General features: G+C 41.7%; 1 protein-coding gene across 9 annotated transcripts in view; it reads left to right on the top strand.

Annotated features, from left to right (window-relative positions):
• Positions 1-16,395, top strand: part of IQSEC1 (IQ motif and Sec7 domain ArfGEF 1) — a 347,042-nt gene that overhangs the window by 76,748 nt on the left and 253,899 nt on the right. The gene's annotated exons all lie outside the window — the stretch shown is intronic.

Below are 16,395 nucleotides of genomic sequence, written 5' to 3'. Positions count from 1 at the left end.
AATTTAATGTACTTATCAGATTTTAACTTTTAATTTACGCATTTAGTGTTTTACACTTGTTACCTCGAGGGTATTTTTTTTAAGCGGACCTCTCTGAAAATGTGGGGATGTGAGACAAACTTGTAGAACTTGTGACAAGGCTCTGAACAGGGACAAAACTTTAAAAATACACCTTGAATCTGGCAGTGTTCGTGTTCATTAGACCATTACAATTAAGCAGATGCCTTGGTTCTCAAAGAATGTGACCATCAATCAGTGATAACAAGGTCCAAAGGCTGTGGTAACAAGGATGGGGTTCACCATAATACCTTGCAGCTTGTTTTGGGGATTGTTGGGACTTTGTATCTAAAGATACTATTTTATTTCTTTAAAAGAAAACTAAAAGCCAGGATCTTCAGTTGCAGAATTAAAAATTCAGGCACACCGAGAGGTGTGCAAACTATCCACAAAACCAGGTGAACTGCAGAATAATTGATCTGGAAAAACAGGTGTCTGTAGGAAGTGATCAAAGATCCTCTGAGGTGTTCTGGTTTTGTTTTGGTTTTTTTTTTTCCTTCTTACAACAGAAATCAAAATCAGTGCGGAATTGATCCGAGTTCAAGGCTGTGCAGGGGAAGTTGGTAGCATATTTTTAATAGACAGCAACTGAACTGGACAAGATCACAAGGTGCTGTAGTTAAGATTGTAGTAGGATGCCTGTACTTTATTCCTTGTTGTGGTTTGGTTTTGGTTTGGTGTTTGGTTTTTTTTTTAACTCCCAGTAGGGTTGGCAATACACTGGCAAGCTGTGGAAGGACTAATGCTGATCAGCTATTGCAAACTAAAAATAAGTCCACTGACACGTGAATTTGCAGAACTATAATTGAGGTCACGTCTCAACCCATAATAGTTGTTCTTGTCTCGGCCTGCTGAGTGTCCTGTAGGATTTGGGTCCTCAGATGGGGGATGTGTGTGGCATCAGTGATGCTGATGCACCCTGCTAAGGGTTGAGTTCATCTAACAGAGACCATATTTTGAGGTGTTTTAGTAGTGTATGGGCGCAGCTGAAAGCCAGTTACTTCAGATCTCGTAAAAACTAAATGTTAATAGAGCTCTGGCCCTTGCTCCCGGCGTGCATCTTAATGAAGCAGGATTATTCCATTGCAGGGGGGAATGTGTGTGTGTTACTTGGCTGATGGCCAAGGGACCAGGCTGCAAGGCTGATGGAATAATGCTGGTATGTCTTAGCAGATGAATTCCACACCTTGAAGGAAGGGTCTGCTCGGGCTCGGTGCGCCTACAGAAACTGTCAGTGCTGCCCAGGGCGGGTTTCTCTGTGTACGGCCTTCAGGGTGGTGGTGGTGAAAATCAACAGCGTGTGTCCTCTGCAGAGACCTGCAGGCAGTCGGCGGGAGTCTTGGAGCGCTGGTATCATCTGCTGTTTTGAGGCTGTTCACTGAATTAATTCTGTTATTCAGCATGAGCTTGAGTTACTCCAAGACAGCTCCAGACTTTTATGATAGTCTAAAATTAGGCTAACAGATGAAGGCAGTGGCAGGCAACTCCAGCAGAAGGCAGAGCCGTGCTCCTCCTGAAATGCTCTTTCTGTCCAACTCCTCCATCCTCCCTCTTAAACAGTGTTTCTTCAGAGCAGAGGCGAAATATCACTGAGGATGTGCTTTTATGTTTCTTTCTGCCCGTGCAAAATCCCGGTCAGCTTTCGTCTTGTCTTGGGCAGAAGCTCCCTTAGCTCTTTATCTGTGTCTAGGTAGCTTCTTTACGTTGTGCTTCCTTTGCTTCATGCGGTTTCCCTTTACTTCTGGCAAAGGGAGATGAAGTGTAATCATCTCGAATGGAATTATAAGGTCAGTCTGGGGAATAGTGCTTGAACTCTGCAGAAATCGCCATTCCTGCTCACAGGAGTAGCAGAATCATGCCAGCGCGTTGGTTTGCTGACCGTGCTGCACCAGTGTCTACCGCCAAAGTGCTCTGTTGAATTTGTGAAATGAAGTGCAGGAAGGAGCTGCGAGCAGGTGAGGAGCCAGGAGCAAAACGTTCTGTCTTGCGTTAGCCGGACAGGTACTGTATCGAGTGGAAGTAGTTAAGGGATGATGTTAATAAGCAAAAGTATTGGTTAGGATTGTAGTGTTTGACTGTCAGTAGCATTGGCACTTCAGATAAAAGGATTACTCAAAAACTTAAAAAAAAAAAATTCTCAGATGCAACCATTTATTTTTTTAACTGCTTTCTGCCAGAGTTTGTTTTGAGGTCAGATGGATGATGGTTTGCCATTTGTTTCCCTGTCACTAGGAACCTGTATCCTATGAGACTTCAGTGGCTTGTTTAGATGAAGCAAATTCTTTCTTTCGTGTTTGGTGCTACCTGGCTATGAGATTGAACCAGGGCAGCAATTAACTTTTGGCTTTGTGTTTCTAGCAGGTGCAGGGAGAGAAACAGGATCAGACTCTTGAATTTGGTGCAGGTCAGAACCGATACCCTGGAGAGACATGGGCTTGGCTCGTAGAGCAGGTCTGCCCTGAACCAAACTCATCCTCCCAAACCCGCACCGCTCCCATCCTCAGTAAGCTTTTAAATTCTTCTCAGAGAGCCTTTTTAGCAGCTGTCTCTGAGCAGTAAAGAGAAGAATTAGGATTCAAAAGCGAAGGCAAATACATATATCTTTTTTCTTTTTTTCTTTTTTTTTTTTTTTGCTTATTTTATCCCTGTCTTTTCCCCCTCCTGGCCCCAAAGCTGTGATAAGCAGCTGGGTTTAGTGGGCCAGAGGAGTCCGATGCCAAACGCGCCCGTGGGACTGGGACTGGGATCCCGTGGGTTGGGTTTAGCCTCCTGCAGTTGAGCGGGTGGGATCAGACTCTCGACCCAGAGACTTGTTTTGGAATAGCTGGCTCTTTTCGTGCTGGAACAGAATATCCCATACAAATGATGCCCTAGAATTTTCTGCTGTTACGCAGTTGCAGAAGTTATTGCCTTGGTGGATTTGTTTTCAGTAGCTTTATAGCTTGTCACAATGATGCAAATTTATCCAAAAGATGTTTTGAAGTACTCTGAAACGAAGTAAACGCTGAATCTGACCATGCAGAGATGCAGAGGCAAGGTTGATACAGAAAAGCAATATGATTCTAGATAACACACTGAAACAATTAAAAATCATCTTGATTTTTTTTCCTTGGCTTTCTCATTGTGACAAAAGATAATAAATTATCTCACTGTTTTTGCAAGCCCTTAAAATTCTTTCTGCTTAATAATATTGTACTGTAATAAACTTGCATTGGTTTCCTTTCGGTGAATGCCATGTAATTTTCAAGTCTAGGTATTTGTTAAATCTATTAAAATTGATAAATTGCTTTGAACATTTTGCGTTCTCAGATGTAATGAACACATGCACAGTGTGAGCTATGAAATTGTCGCTGTGACGGTCCTTTTTTAATTAGCTGTCTTTGTTCACATCTTTTCAGTAGAAAATGCAATTTGTTTTACAAGCAATTTTAATATTTAGTACTATGGCCTGACAGTTACCGGTAAGAATGTATATATGTAGTATGATCTTTCAAGGCCAGGTTGGACGGGGCTTGGAGCAGCCTGGACTGGTGGGAGGTGTCCCTGCCCAGGGCAGGGGGTGGCACTGGGTGGGCTTTAAGGTCCCTTCCAACCCAAACCATTCTGTGATATCAAAGTTTGCAAGAACAGGATGTCTCAAGGTTTAGTACCTAGGAGATGTTCCTCTTACCTCTACTGTGGACTTTGTGTGTTTAATGAACACAAGGCAACAGCATAGAAGATTCCAGCACGTTCCAGTGCGGAGGGACTCAGAAGATCAGTAAGCATCTCTGACCAGCAAACCTCGAAAACCTGCCCAGAAACAATACCTCTCTTCTGGCTTTCCTTCTCTTCCCATTTTCATGCTTATAAGAGATTAATAGTATGGATGGCTTAAAGAATTAAGATTTAATTAACCATTTCCCTAAGTATTCCTTTGCTGCTTTTCTGCCAGTAGGACTGCAGAATCGTAGAACGGTTTGGGCTGAAGTACTAGAGAAAACATCACATCAGCTAAATTATTTAGCTGAACCAGAAGAAAAGTCTCAGTCTGTAATTCTTCTCGGCGTGTAGCTAGTCGGAGGACATGGCAAGTTGCGTGTCTGTGGAGGATCATGCAAAAAGGCTAATTTCTTGTAAAGATGTACATTAGATTAAGTGCAAAAGCAGTTGTCTAATTTACTTTAGAGCAGGGAAGAACTGTGGAACGTCAGGCTCCCTCTGCGCTGCGTGGAGAGCGGGAGGAATGGCTGCTAAACGGACCCTGACAAACTCAGTAACTGAGACAGAGAGAAGGTCGAGCAGGAAGCAAAGTTTTGGGGTTGTTTTTTTGGTTTTGTTTTACCCCAGTAAAATCTACTTTAACTGCGTGACTCAGCCTCCTGGTTTGGGGGAATTAAAGACAGACTAACTTGTAAAACTGATTTTCAAGTTCAAATGTATTGCTTTGCAATCTAAATGACTCAGTGACTACATGTAAAAAGGGCCTTTTCTGGCTGCTTTTAATCTGCCATAAAGACTTTCCTACAGTTTTATAACCAGTCCTTAAAATGTGCGAAATCGCCACTTGTTACTAATTTAAAAAAAAAAATAAAAAAAAAATCCTCCAATAGATTTTTACATAAATGTCAGCCTGAATCTCTGCAGTAGAGTGGAATATGATGAGTTTCTGGAAGTTAATTTAAATTAGTTATCTTCCTGCAAACAGAAGTAAAGTATATGGGAGCAGCTTGTAGTGGCCGAGATGGCTGTGGGGTTGCCAATGGCTTTGAAATTACAGAGCTGAATTTCCGAATGAAAGGACAGCGATATGTTCTGTGTCATCTTTAATAGTTAACTCTACACTTGTGATATTAAAAAAAGTTAATATATTTTTTCCTAAAAATACCACAAACTATCTACTTTTACAGAATAAATGAGTGAAAACAAAAAAAAATAAAAAATTGTGAAATAAGATTGGGAGTATATATTTGTTTAAAAATCTGTCATCCTGGGTGACTTAAAATCACGTGAAAAGCGTGCTGTAATGTATATGATTCTCCAGGAGGAGGAGGTGCTATCGACAGAAAAGTCTTTGTATAGAGTGCCCAAATCAGAACTCCATTTGTGGGTTCAGTCCTTGGTCACCTCCCTGAACAACTTGGGCAATTCATCCTTTTCACCACACGCCATGTGCTCTCCGTGCGTACACCCTTCATAAATATTCTGGAATTGACTGACTTCGTTGGGAAAACCACTTTCTTTCATCCCTTCGTGCTTCTCTTTTGGGCTGTGGGTTATTAGATTAAGTACAGCAGATACTTGTCCCCATCATCCCAGGCTGCCGGGGAGGGACGTCTGCCGTAGCTATCCTCCTGAGGAGGAGATGGTTGGGGATAGAGCGTAACACAGCATGGCTGGCTCGTTTCGGTGGTGGGGCCCGAGTCCCAGGAATCCTGCAGAGGCTGAAGAGCCTCGTGCTGCAATGATAACGGATAGAGGAGGAGAGGGGTAAGGTGAGGGACCACAGGGTCAGCGACACACCAATGAGCAGGTCTTCTGATTTCAGTCCCAGTGTCTTGCCCATGAGACTTTATCTGCATTCCTGCTTTTAATTATGCACTTTAACCACGCTTTGGGAACTACATGATATTTAAAACAATGGAATGTTAAATCCTAGCTTTAGATAAAATTACACAAGTAGTGAAGGCTAGAGCTGCAAGCACTCATTCATGAGCGTTCTTAAAGGGTGGGTAATATTTTCTGAGTAGATCCTCTCTTTAGTAACACATCTCTTGTTAACATCTTAGAATTGGATTAAGCTGCTATTAATAAACAACTGTAATTCTTTTTTCCAGATATTCTTGGAGCTGATGAAAACACATTAGCCCTATATTATCTGTTTCTGAAGTCTTGTGCCAGCATTCCTGTTTATGCGCAACTAGAATGTCTGCTCTGCCCTTCTGTCTGCTAGAGGAATACACCCTTATCTATGAGAATTAATACCGGACTGGATTTATTTCCCCCCCAGACTTTGCATTGGGGTTATACCTTAGAAATTGTTCTATGAAATGATACAAGAAGGATTAGCGAGGCTTACTGAAATCAATAATGGGTAGAACCCAAAGTGCTCAGCAGATTTCTCATGACTTGTTTCTGCTAAGCTCTAGTGCTGCTTAGAACTTGTCTGTAAAAGGCTCTTCCGGCTTTTTAATTGTTTAACTTTTTGACTAATAAATCTGGCAGCTAATCGAAAGACCTTTCTCAGATGCGTAGCAACATTAGTGGTGTCTTGTACTGTTACCTGTTTGACCGCTCAGTACTTAATTTGCAAATGGGAGAGGAACTGGGAGGAAAAACAAATTCAAAGAAAAGTTGCTAAAAACAATGTAGTCCCTTGTCAAGGACTGTGGCAGGTGTTTGGATGGTGGTAAAAATAGGTAAACTCTCTGAATTATGCAGACTAAGCCGCATTCACCGTTTCACCACTGGTAAGAGTTCTGTTGAAAGGAATTGATGATAAAATTAAATGTGTATTGTAGAGTGCTGTGTGACATCGATAGGATGTGAATGCCTCTACAATACAGAGTGACTGTAAATTTGTATTATTGGTGAAAGGCTTTGTGAGTAAACAAGAATTTTTGCTCTCTTCCCCATTGCTTCAGTAAGGCTTGTCTCTCTAAGACATGGTAAGAAGGCAACAACTCGTGTGTCAAGTGGAATAATTACGGTAGGTGTTGCAGAACCGCTCTAACGCCAGTGGCGCGGGCTGGTGGCCGATGGGTCTCTCCCCATCAGCCTTCTGGGGAAAGTCCCAAGTTCCTTTGTCGCGGGAAATGGACAAGTGGAGGCACAGATGGGGTTTGCGAGATGCCAAGTTGGAAGAGAAGGTGATACTTCGCGCGGCCAGGATAGCTCGGTTGGCATTGCTGGTTTTAGTGCGCCAATACAGCCGAAACCACCCTGCAGCCTCTGCGCTGCTGCTCTTGGTGTGCTGTGAGCTGATTTTATCAGGGGTTTTGAATTTTTTCATCAGAGATGTTACTGAGCGCAGCGATGGCCATATATATGCTCTAGTTGGCAGGGAGTCGTTAGTTGAGCTCTGTAATGTAGCTTTCACAAACTTCCCACTTCGTGTTCTTTTCACTCCTAAGTGGAACGAACTCACGGTAGCAAAGCTTTTTGCTCAAGTGTAATTGCGTTCAGCATAACAAAATAATTTGGCAGTGTCAGTAGTGGCATTTCAGGCACTTGATTTTGGGGAAAGGGATTATGGAAATTGACTGTAAACTGCAACTAGACCTTCACGGCTTCCTGGTGATACTGAGTGCCTTAATTTGTTTTTAAGTAACCAATTTGAGGTGTTTTAAAACTTTCTGATTTTCAAAAAAGGCTGAGTGTATACCTCGACAGTTGGTCTAAGTGTTTCAAATTGCGTATCTGACTTGCCAAGCAGAATTACTAATACATTTCAAAAAAGCCTTGCTAGTCCAGTATTGACAGCTAATCACAGCGATGTTTTAGCATTGAGCGGCTGCAACAGTAAATGTTTTATGTAGTAAAATCTCAGAAAGTTAACAATGTTAATGTGAGAAGCACACAGCTTATTTCATAGTTAAGGTGAGTGGGAAGCATACACCTGATTTCATGACCTTCTATCGTTTTTACGCATCCTCTGTTGGAAAAAGAAAAACAAGAGAGCAATAATGTGCCTTTTTCGAGGCAGTTTAGTCAAGAAGCAACTTAACTGAGTCCTAGTTCTCAGGCACTACAGCCAAAATCATATTATTGCCTCAAAGTACAATGTGTAAGTGCATGATGATAGCGCTGGGTAGGAGGAGGAAGATGGTTGAGGGGACCTCTTTTAACCCGACAGTCTTCAAAAGAAGTCCATGATTCTGTACTTCACGTAGTAAGCTTTTCATTTTTTCTGGATTGCTTTTCAACGTATTGAACCATCTTTTGGCCTATCATAATGTTTCATGACTCGAAAGCTTCAGGTACAGCAAATGACTCTGAGCATCACCGCCACGATGCCATCTATGTTCCTTAGACAAAATGTTCTGCATGGGCTGAGTTAAGTGTGGTTTTTTTTCCTCCCTTAATACTGTTTCCTTAGACCCAACTGGCAAGGAAATACAATAGCATCGTACTGATAGGTGAATTAAAGGGAAAAGGGATGAAATTTTTGCGCAGTAGTTGTAAACACAGGTTGGCGTGTCTTTGCAATTTAATGAAAGTTTTCCTTCAGGTAATGTATTGTACTAATATTTTGACTTCTGAATTACCGAGATTCTGATTTTTTTTTTTCTACTGAAAAGTAGAATGAAGTCTCGCTAAAAATCAGATGCCATCCAGGTGGGTAAACTAGCATATGCAAGCATTCTGTCTAAAATAATTTCCACTGGAAAGAGGCAGCTGTAATTTATGCAAGTTTTGAAGCGCTGATTGTGCTCAGTAGAATTCTCTTGACAGGCTGGCGGTTGTTGAATTTGCCATCTCAAAAAGACAAAAGCTGTGTAAGTGGTTTCACATTAATTCAGTGAAGCTGATTTTTATACGCAATTCTTGGAGGAGTTGTTCATGTTCGGAAGTAGTCCTGTTGGTTACCGTGTAAGATAAGGCTTGCTTAATGAGCAACATGTGTGCACAACTTAATTTAGTAAGTTGAGTGCTTGTAGTGCCACAGGATTTCTCTTTTGTGTAGATAAAGTAGTTTGAATTTCCTTCATGATTTTGCCGTTCCGTGGTAAATTCTGAGTTGCTTTTGTTCTTTTTCGATTAGAATTCACATGAAAAGCTGGCTAAATCTAGGGGATAGGATACAACTATAAAGAAGAAAAAAACATAGAATATCTTATACTTTCTGAGTGCTTAATAGTGTTCTTCAAGGGCTTTGGTTAAAATTGGTTCTGCAGCATCTGCTGCTGAGCAGCTCATAATTACCCAGCTGAATTCTTGTTTCTGTGCCCTCGGTCTAGTCAAGACGAGCAGTAGTAGTGTGCGTCTGAAGTAGAACGTAGCACATTTATTAGCTGTTTGGTGGGACAATGAGAATCGCCTCTAAATGAACGAGTCTTTTAGGAAGACGAAGATAACCTGCTATGCAGCTTATATGAAATGAAGTTGCTTTCCGGCTTCTTTTTGTATCTGCTGTTCAGAAGAACCCAGAACGTGCGTACCCTGGCGACACAAAGCTTTCCCTGCTCGGCGTTGTAGGCTGGGAGTCGGCTGCGTGCACACCTGGCTGAGGGTTTTCCTTTTTAGAAAACACAATTCTGGCACAGTGAGGCCAACAGAACCGCTTCTACTACGGCTGTTGCAGGAGCTCCAGAGGAGGACAGGGTATGATCTGAAGTTGGGTTATTTTATGGATTTAAACTAGTTATTCTCTTTTTTTTTTTTAATAGAGACGTGACTATACTCAGATATCCCTGTGAGGACAGGAATAAGATCTGACTTTAGGAACAGAATTAACTGGCATACTATTCTCTCCAGAACGCTGAAAATAGTCTACGCTAACTATTGGAAGTCCATATGTATGTGCAAACTGATCACGAGTGGGAGGCAAAGCGTTCTGTTATTGATTTGCCTTTCTGTACTGTTGAAAAAAAAAAAAAAAAAATGCCTGCTTCCTTGCACGTAATCTGTTTCTTTCAAAAGAATTCCTATATTAGACACTTACAGATAGGATTTTAAGCCAAAGGTACCTTTGGTTCAGATGCAATGCAGCAATTTTTATGTAGTAGTCTGCCCATTAACCACTTAAAATCAAATAAAAGAGAGAACTTTCATAGTTTTTTCTTTCTGATCTCATTGCTTTACACAAGTAGTCATGGTTAGGCTAATTCTACCCAACAGGAAGATATGCAGCAAACAGCAGCTATGTGAAAAATCTACTGATAGCTTTAAAGACCCTTTTCTCCTTTCTGCTTCTGTAATCTGCATTCTGCGTAGTTTTATGTCTCAGTGTAATTCCAGAATGATCCTTGGATTAGGATTTAACCGTGATTTAGTTGGCTGATTCCTCGTCTGAGCGGTTTCAGTGATGCTTTTGGAAGTATTCCAGTAAGTGCAATTCTAAGTCAATGGAAGGTGAAGTAAACGAACTATCTATTATAGAAATTGAAAATAGACTAGTATGTTAATAAAACCATAAAGACAAATTAACATTTTAGGTTATCACAGTAAAGAAGAAAAACAAATATCCTAAAATAAGCATAATAAATAATTGGAATTGGGACTAGAGCTTGATTTGTGATGTAAGTGCTTCCTACTATTATAAGTAGGTTGGAGTGGTTGACAACGTGTGTTTATGGCTGAGGTGGTGGATTGTTGGTTGTTTTCTTCCTGCAGTTCTTGCTCTACTTTCTGAAGAAAGAGAAAAGTCATTGTTTGTTATGATTTTTACAGGGCTCTCAATAGCCTTCTCCTTATTCAGAGAGTTCTCAGAGGCTCCTGACTTGCGGGGGCAGTGCACTCCCATTTAAGGGCATGGAAGATACACCACTGACGGAGTTCCCTGGCAAAAGCCTGCTGTGAATGTTGTTGCACTAACACTGCTCGTGAAACTTAAACAGGGGACACACTGCTACGGAGGATTTACTTGTGTGAAGTAGATGGAGGAACGTAAGGAGAACAGGAGGAGCAGATGCCAGTGGAAATTGGGAAGCGCTGCTTGTGTGGTGACCATCTTGCAGCCATGTTCAGGTCCTCCAGCCCCCCGGGCAGGGACTGCTGCTTACTTTTGAATGTAGGAAACTTGCTTATTAAAGTTTTCTTATAAACTGCTCAGAGCTGCTGCACAGAAGACTTGGGCTCTGTAAGTATGTGGTATTTTTGTATTAGTTACAATCCAGACTACTTGAATGACTGGTCACTAACATCACCAGCAACTTAATTTATATTTTACTGAAATCATAGAATGGTTTGGGTTGGAAGAGACCTTAGAGACCATCCAGTCCCACCCCCTGCCCTGGGCAGGGACACCTCCCACCAGCCCAGGTTGCTCCAAGCCCTGTCCAACCTGGCCTTGAACCCCTCCAGGGATAGGGCAGCCACAGCTTCTCTGGGCAACCTGGGCCAGGGGCTCACCACCCTCAAAGCAAAGAATTTCTTCCTCAGATCTCATCTAAATCTCCCCTCTTTCAGTTTAAAACCGTTCCCCCTTGTGCTGTTGCTCCCCTCCCTGATCCAGAGTCCCTCCCCAGCTTTCCTGGAGCCCCTTTAGGGACTGGAAGGGGCTGGAAGGTCTCCCCGGAGCCTTCTCTTCTCCAGGCTGAACCCCCCCAGCTCTCTCAGCCTGTCCTCACAGCAGAGGGGCTCCAGCCCTCCCAGCATCTCCGGGGCCCCCTCTGGCCCCACTCCAACAGCTCTGTGTCCTTCTGCTGTTGGTGCCCCAGAGCTGGAGGCAGCCCTGCAGGGGGGTCTCCCCAGAGATGTCTTATACGAACGTGGTCATACGATGGAGCGTAAGACTGGAAGAGAGAAGGAAAAAAAATCATTTACATATATAAGTGATGATATCAACCTATTATGCCCAGTTGACTTAGAAATTTTCATTCTTTGTGCTCTTGATTTCAAACAGTACAAGAATATACTCCAGGAGAGATACGGACAGACTTAAAATTGAGCTGAAACATTAAAGATGTAGTAATTAAGTCAACTGGTTTCTGTGTAGTAAATGGGATTCTAATTAGCCAAGTATTAGTGATGTGAGATTTTTATGGTTCTTAATTTCAACGAGCTGTGAACAAACTTGGGGGGGGAAACCCATAGGCGTCTTACAATGAAGGGCAGACGGGAAAAATGTTTCTATGGTCTAAGCAATAAAGTAATAGACACACACCTTTACCTTGTTGAATAGCAAAGAAAAACCAGTAATTTTAAAAATCTGGAATGTAGTGAACTTCTTATTCATCGGTGGAGAATTCCTTTCCTATCGCAAGTAGAGACTGCTTGTGAAGTGATATCCTAGCTGTAATTTCCTCCAAATAATGAGTTTCCGATGGGAAAGAGAGCAGCAGAAAAGGACAAAGGGCCGTAGCAGTGGCGTGCCCGCTCTCTCATTCGTATCTATTGCACGCGTGGTGCGCGCTGGAAGGCAGGCTTGTGAACTGATGAGCAAACACTTCTTCTAGAAGAGCATGCGATATTGAGTTTGGATGAATGGTGGAGTGTAAGCGTAGACGTCCTTGGGTTCTACAGTATGGAAGCAGGGGACAAGGAGTTCTTTGAGTTTTGTGGGTGTATTACTTGTTTCTTTGGTGTCCCGCACTAATGTTTATCTCCAGGTTGCTGTGGCCACCAATGCCATACGGAGGCAGGAGCATGAGCACAAGATATATCCCTAGACTTGGTAACTGTAGCAACCAAATGTTGTGTCAAATGATTTCAAGTCATACTTAGGTTCTTGTAAGTTCTTTTGGAAATGAAGCTGTAGATTTTGCCTTTGTTTCAAAGATGAACAAAACGCAGCAAGAAAGCCTTCCGTGCATACTTTTTATGATGAAAGCACAGCGAAGGCTGTGAAAGTTTCTGTGACTTCTCCAGTAAAAATTACAAACTGAAAGCTTTAACCCTTTGTTCCCCTTTGCTTTGCCCTGTCATTAGCTGTGTTCTGCTGAGGTTAAGAGGAGAAAGCAATGCACCTTAACCTGTCTCCGTAATGGATGCCCTCACTTGCTGAAATCCCATATTGATTCCACAGTCTTATCTGCTCAACAGATCTGTAAATACCTGTCGGCTAGCCTTGCCTAATTTCTGCCATCAATTTGGCCTCATTAACTTCTTGTTGATTAAATCAAGCACATTACTTGGGATAGCCCTGTAATTTATTTATAATAGTTAACTTTGTCAGGGGAATAAGATTCCTCCTCCGAATTTTAATGCAAGAAAGCAGTATCTGTATGCAAAAATAGAGATTGGAGTCAAAATGAATAGAGCCGCACTGCATACTATTACACTTACCGTACGACAAGTAGAAAATGTCTTTTGATGATAAATATTCACTGACTTGCTCCTGGTTTTAGTCAAGGTTTATTGTAACCGATGTTGTGTATACTGTAAAAGTGATGAGTCGTATACTCAAGAACTATGTTCTGAAGTGTTATAGGAGTACAGTTAGAAAATGTTCTCTGGGTATCTTCAGTCTTTTGGTTTTTTCATGTGCTTTTGCTTATTATACAGTCAAACTTAATTTGATCTTGAAAACTTTAGAGGTGGTAGAGACTGGAGCATATCACTCATGTTAAAATGAACCTCGAACTCAAATCAGTCGAATCCTTCCTTTGTAGATACTGTAAACCAATGAGCTGCATTAATTAAGATGAATTACCATTATTCAGTTCTGGGGAAAAAAATGTCCCTTTGAGCTCAAGCAAATACCAAAAATCCAGCAAGAAGTCATTTAAAACCCCAGCCTTCTAATAACCCCCTCAGCTCTGACGCATAGACGGAGGGCTGTTCCCACTCCGCAATGAAGATCAGCTTTGCAGCTCACGTGCTGTCATTTAATATGTGCTCAGAATACATCGAGGTGAGCTTGGCTTGCCTGAGATGTCACAGCTCTTTTTTATTTCATTTTATTTTATTCCATAATCTTTTCCGTCTGCCTTTTGGTTTTGAAATGAACTGCTTTGAAAAGCACTGCTGTGCGTAACGTCCTGCCCAATGCGTGTCTCTGCAGAAATGACAGTAGACTTCCCAGAAACACAGCCCCAGAGGACTAAATGCTACCAAGATAACATTAGCAGGATAGTTGAGCATTACTTTGATTATGCACTTTATCTATTGTAAATGAGTATTTGACTTTCAATAACTGGGTCTGCTGTGGCTATGAACTATTATGTTATTTCTAATTCTGTGGCACTAAAATGTGCTGCACTTCCTGCAGTAATGGTGAATTAATTGTCATTGCTGCTCTGCATACAGCAGATGTGATCTGGCTCCTTAGAGAACGCTTTCCACAGCATCCGTCACAATTTAGGCGTCTGAATCGTTTAACAACCTTACTTACAGACCTTGGGGAAACACGGAAGAATACCTGGAAAAAGGTGTCGTCACTGAGTAAAGTGCATGCCATAGGGGAAAGAAAGACGGTGTGTATGGGCTGCCGAAGAGAAGCTGGTCAAATACTGCTTACTTTACTTAGTTTAAAAACCAGACCATAAACAGGCCTACCTTTAAACTCTAAACCAGTCTATACCTGCTCTTTGAGATTCATCTGTCTTTGAAACTCAAAGCAAAAGTTGCTTTTCCAAATGCGGATTCTTCAGAAACAGTTGACTTCTCTTCTGCTAGTCTTTCTAGGCCCCGTTAGGAAGAAGATCACGGTCCTCTAAGGCTCGGCATCGCGGGCAGTTCACGTAAGGAAGCGCCGAGAGCAGAGCTACCAAATGAACCAGCAGCTGGTGGCTCCTTTGCCTTTTGTTGTAGCTACCTAATGGTTTGAGGAAAAAAGAAATCTGAGGAAGCTGAACAGCCAGACCAAGGATGGTCATGGTTAATTGATGGACTTTGTAAAGGTGACTGAGGAGTTCATGAACCGGTTGGCAGCTTTTTTCATTATTCTTGCATTCTGTTTGGAAAACCAAGGAATGGTCTGCCTAAGTATTTTGGCTGAATCCAAAGAGGACTCAAATTTCAGGGCTAAGAGACTGAATGTTTCAGTAATTTCTGGCTTCACTGCTTGGCTAAATTGCTTTATAATTCCTGTTTTATGGAGCTGGAGGAATTTTTCTTGGATGTGCTTATGAACTGATGAAAACGGAGGAGGGCTGAAGGGGTCACGCTTCTGCCGTAGTTTCAGAGCACAGAACTTCTGCTGGACTACACTGTAGTCATAGAGTATCCCTCTTCCTGATTTGATTTTTTTTTTTGATTTCTACCAAAACCTCTGGTGTCTGCCACGATGCCCAGGTTCTGACTAGAAGATGTTTCCAGCGCAATCCTGAATCTCTGCAGCAGCTCTGCCCCTGGAAGTGCCTGTTGTTTGTGTGCCATGTGGTGATGACAAAATGGTCTACAGGGAGAGGGTTGCTCTTTGCTCAGTCCATTATTTGAGCAGCTGATTCTGTCTGGGATGTAGCTCCAGCCCTAATGTGATCAGAATCATTTCTCTCTCTTCTTGCCCTAGCTGTATAAGACCCTTATTTTATGGCAATCCATTCTCTTTCCATAAAGACTGAGCACGTGTGAGAGACTTCTTCCAAGTCTTTGCTTCAGCAGATGAGTCATTTCTCAAGGCTTCAGGGTAGCGAATGTACCTGCTTTCTTTTGACAGAATCCTTGCAGTGCCCAAACATTATTAATGTTAATACAGGTGCATTTAAATCTGTTTCTCTAACGGCAGTCTTGTTGAAAAGAAATGATGAACAAATTTTTGGAAGTCTGGGTTTTCATAAGAGGAAAGCAGTGCTATTTTGATAGCATAAACCACAAACAGAAAGTCTCCATGTTCTCAGGAGCCACCCTCCGTCTCTGTAGTCCTGCTTTGTTATTTTAAGGGGTTTGCATAATCGTGGCTTATGATAATATCTGCAGATTTTTCTAAAAAAGTCGTAAGTAAATCGCAGTAACATTAAGTTTTCCTCTGTAGAGTAAGTGGTTTCTGCTCCTTGAGAGTAAAACCCTTCTTTGGTCTTGTGGAACTACATTCCAATAATGTAGATGTTCTGAGACAAAATATATAATATATAATCATGTATGATATATATTATATATAACATATATATAATGTATAATATGATATATCTGATATATCATATATAATATAGCATTCTGAGTGTTAAATATTCAAAACTTAAACTGAATTGGGAAAAGAAAAGAATTTGTGGATGTGCGTATATATGAATGCAGATTCAAAATAGCCTGTGAGGAGTAGTCCTGTTCTATAACAATATTAAATATATGTAATAACCTAGGTATTTAGAGGACTCCACGAAGTCTTTGAGAGTGCTTAAGGCATTTCAATAGGTATTACTCCACATACCCTAATCGCACTGAAAAGAATAGTCTTTTAATTTCCTGTTTCAGCTCCTTGGTGGATGCTAACACTTGTATGTGTTTGCTGCTGGAACTGCGTAGGCAAAAAGAGTGAGGGCTTAACATATTTTGCTTCCTGTTTTATTTGAATTAATTTTGTAGCAAAATGGGTGTGAACATGTGCTAAGCAAGGAAAGCTGGTGAAGCCAGAGGTAAACTTTGAGCATAACTCCTCGCTTCAACCCACCGTATCTAGATTTTAGGGAGATCTGGTAGACTGTTGACCAGTCTGACTCACAGACTCAACGTAAGTGGTGCAGGACTATCCACCCAACCGCCGTCCTGTTGTGTGTCAGTTCTTGAATGCATATATTTTCTATACATGTGTTTACATTT

This window comes from Rissa tridactyla, chromosome 10 (assembly GCF_028500815.1).
Source record: "Rissa tridactyla isolate bRisTri1 chromosome 10, bRisTri1.patW.cur.20221130, whole genome shotgun sequence".
In the NCBI taxonomy this organism is placed as follows: domain Eukaryota; kingdom Metazoa; phylum Chordata; class Aves; order Charadriiformes; family Laridae; genus Rissa; species Rissa tridactyla.
This window is presented reverse-complemented; position numbering and strand designations above follow the sequence as displayed.